Below are 4,295 nucleotides of genomic sequence, written 5' to 3' on the forward strand. Positions count from 1 at the left end.
TGTGAAAACGACCAATGAACACTGAACTTGCATTTATCTTTTTAAGGGAAGCGTTAAATGGTCATGTGATTTCGGTACACCAAGTTCGCAGCGAACTGGCCTGCGCCCATAAATGTCTTTCGAATCACAAATGTGCTTCCGTCAATTTTGAAGCTCAAAGCGCGCGATCCTTACGCACTTGTGAGCTTAACGCCGTCTCTAGAACGTCTTCTGATAAGACCTTGCAAAGCCGTGATGGATTCGCCTATTACGAGCCTTTGACAATAGTGAAGAAGCCCCAACAAGAAATCGCCACGTTGACTCCGACAACAAGTGATGTGCTGATCAAGACAGCAGCTTCAACTCCAACTGAAACAACAGTTTCTCCAAGTGTGGTATCCACGACGGCACCAGGCACAAAAGGTAAGTAATTAACTTGCGAAGGTCGCGTTCTATTTCTCCTGGTTAAAACGTACCACGCTACATAAATACTTAGTTCACAGCTCCATATAGGAAAGTACGATTATTTTTCCCTTTAACCAATGATAATATATAGATTTAGCCAAGCCTAAAAGCGGAGCTCCCGTTTCTAACCCCAGAAAGCAATATCGTGTTTATGGAAATTATATGCTTCTGCATAAAGTACAAAATTAATCGTTATTAGTGTATACAGTTTACAGTAATCAAACAGGTCAAAAACCTCTGAGCTGACATCAGTAAACAAGCAAGCCTTGCAAACAATAACTAACCATTTTAATCAACAACTAAAACTGAACTTACATTACACAGTAATCTCTTTCACAATATTTTCCGTTCGACTGACAATCTTTACTCCCTCTCTCTTCAGTTCAGAACAACAGCAAAAATCTTTACTAATTAAAAAGTCAACCTAAAGTGTAGTAAATTCGCTTACTCGACTGCAATTTCACAGTCAAACAAAGAAGCTCACAACTGGACACCCATTTCACACAAAAACGCTTATAAATGTGATTGTTGAAGTATGTCAGAATCTCTGTCCACACGGAATTGTACACGTTTTCAGGCGTTATTCCTTTTTCAGATAGCTTTAAAAATATGTGAGGTAGCGAGGTATATAAGCTTATTATTAAAGAAGGAAACAATTAAGCTTACCTGAAAGCTAACCGTTGTAAATAATTGTTTTGTCTCTCTCTCTATTTCTTTCACCTTAACGTTGATTTTCATTGAAATTTTCTATTCTTCTCCTTCCTCAATTTTGAAGCTCAAAGCGCGCGATCCTTACGCACTTGTGAGCTTAACGCCGTCTCTAGAACGTCTTCTGATAAGACCTTGCAAAGCCGTGATGGATTCGCCTATTACGAGCCTTTGACAATAGTGAAGAAGCCCCAACAAGAAATCACCACCTTGACTCCGACAACAAGTGATGTGCTGCTGATCAAGACAGCAGCCTCAACTCCAACTGAAACAACAGTCTCTCCAAGTGTGGTACCCACGACGGCACCAGGCACAAAAGGTAAGTAGTTAACTTGGGAAGGTCGCGTTCTATTTCTCCTGGTTATAATAACGCTACATAAATACTTAGTTCACCGCTCCACATAAGGGAAGTATGATTATTTTTTCCTTTTTTACCAATGATAATATATAGATTTAGCCAAGCCTAAAAGCGGAGCTCCCGTTTCTAACCCCAGAAAGCAATATCGTGTTTATGGAAATTATATGCTTCTGCATAAAGTACAAAATTAATCGTTATTAGTGTGTACAGTTTACAGTAACCAAACAGGTCAAAAACCTCTGAGCTGAAATCAGTAAAAAAACAAGCCTTGCAAACAATAACTAACCATTTTAATCAACAACTAAAACTGAAATTACATGGACAGTAATCTCTTTCACAACATTTTCCGTTTGACTGACAATCTTTACTCCCTCTCTCTTCAGTTCAGAACAACAGCAAAAATCTTTACTAATTAAAAAGTCAACCTAAAGTGTAGTAAATTCGCTTACTCGACTGCAATTTCAAAGCCAAACAAAGAAGCTCACAACTGGACACCCATTTCACACAAAAAAGTTTATAAATGTGATTGTTGAAATATGTCAGAATCTCTGTCCACAAGGAATTGTACGCGTTTTCGGGCATTATTCCCTTTTTAAAAAATATGTGAGGCAGCGAGGCATATAAGCTTATTATTAAAGAACGAAACCATTAAGCTTACCTGAAAGCTAACCGTTGTAAATAATTGTTTTGTCTCTCTCTCTATTTCTTTCACCTTAACGTTGATTTTCATTGAAATTTTCTATTCTTCTCCTTTCTCGGCTTCTCGCGAGGCTTTCCTCTCTTAAGGTGTCTCAAACCGGTTTCAAAACTTGCTGTTCTTATTAGAAGGATTGACACTACAACACCTTTCACTTAACAGCAATGTTATGGTACCATATGAAACACCAACTATCACTGAAAAAGATTCGGTCGTTTTTGTGACTTAAAAGGTTACCGTGGCAACAGGAAAGCCCTGCAAAAACAGCCCATATTTTGTCATTAGCTGCTCATATCTCAAAAACGAACTCTGTGACCCTTATCTTATATTTCTGAAATGTAATCAGTACGTCAGAATGAAACTTTCTGTAAAGTTTAAAAAAATTATGTGGGGCGGATTCAGAGCCACCTTAACTAATTGAAAATTTAAGGTAGCTCTGAATCCGCTCCGCGTTTCACCTTGGCCTGCTGATCACTTTCGTGCAATAAAAAAATGGGCTCACCCAGTTCGTTTCTCAGATATCAGCCTGAACTTAAGCCAAAATATAGGGTGTTTTTCAATGCTTTCCTGTTGCCATGGTAACTTGTAACGTCATAAACATGACTGCATCTTGTTCAGCAATAATTTGTGTTTCACATGGTACCACAACATTGCTGTTACGTGATAAAGTGTTACAGTGTCAATTCTTCTAATAACAAGGTCTCTTGAAAGTGTTGAAACTGGTTTAAGCCACCTTCAATATCTCAAATTTCGTCGCCTGCTCTTTATCCCGTTGCTCATCACTGATATGATTTCCCGCCAGAAAAACGCGGGTTGCCAAATGCAACGCTGCCCACCGATTTCCATCCAAGGAAAGTTGCCCGAACACTCCCGTCCCCAGGGGCTGTCCTGCCTCCTCACCTCCACCCTGACAGTCTGTACGGGCGGGCGGCCGTACGTGACGTCATAACCAAAATTTCTCGCTTGCATAGATTTCCCAAAATCTTACCCATGGTGCTCCGCTGGCGCGCTTCGCCCGCCTGAGGTCCCTATTATGAATTGTTTTGTGGCATAATCGTAGAAGTCTCCGTCGTCGTTTCTTAAACTCCTTAAAAACGTGTCGCTTTGTAGAGAGCTTCTTAACCTGAGGATCATGATATTTGCATTCTCTTACCGGCTGCTGAGCAAGACCAATGTCATTTTTAGGTTGAAGACACACTTTCAACAAGTTAGCAGGTGTAGGAATAGTCAAGAAGTGATTAAAGTAATTGACGCCGTTGTGAAATTAAAAAAAAAAACAGCTCAACGTTTTCCTTCAGCATTACTGGCCAAGAGGGCTTAGATATCTTGCTATTACGTATACTCAAGTTTCAGCCCATTTAAAGACAAAAGAATAAATCGATAAACCAACGTAGTTCCCTACCATACTTTCTGTTCTGCAATAGACGTCTCAACCTTCTTTCAAGAACGCGCACTCTTCGTGAGGGCTCATAGTGCCATTAACGAATACTTTGTTCGCATTCACACCAAAGCTTAGACACGTTTAAAAGCTGTTTAGTTAAACATGGTTTAAAATTGTTTTCTTGATACAAGTTACTACCTGACATAATGTAGACTCCAAATTCAACACAATGAAGACACACATTAGAACTTACATGAACCCTATGTAAAATTCAATCTTTCAGCCTTCCGTTGCTCATTTTTTATTTTGTTAAACCTGGTTTAATCAAACGTGTTTAGTTGGTGTGGAATCGACTGTGTAAGACTGTGCAAGACTGTGCAAGGGAGCCGGAAAAAGCATGATTTGAAGACTAGATGGATCGCAGCTTCGACTTTAAGATCGGGAGTGAATGCAAATTGTATGAGGGCAGTCCGGCCCAATGGTTACGGCGCTTGCCTTGAGATCGGGGATCCCCGGTTCAAGACACGTTCTGACCACTCGCTGAATTTGTTCCTGATAATCCCTGGTTCAACTTCTCAGCTGCACTTGTAAATAGTCACTAGCTTGCCTCAGGCCAGTGGGATTCTTTACAGTTGATGTTGTATGTTCTGTTCTGTTGTGATTATTTCATTGGCCTTGAAAGCCCCTATGGGGACCGTGGTCAATTA

This window comes from Montipora foliosa, chromosome 1 (genome assembly GCF_036669935.1).
Source record: "Montipora foliosa isolate CH-2021 chromosome 1, ASM3666993v2, whole genome shotgun sequence".
Lineage (NCBI taxonomy): Eukaryota > Metazoa > Cnidaria > Anthozoa > Scleractinia > Acroporidae > Montipora > Montipora foliosa.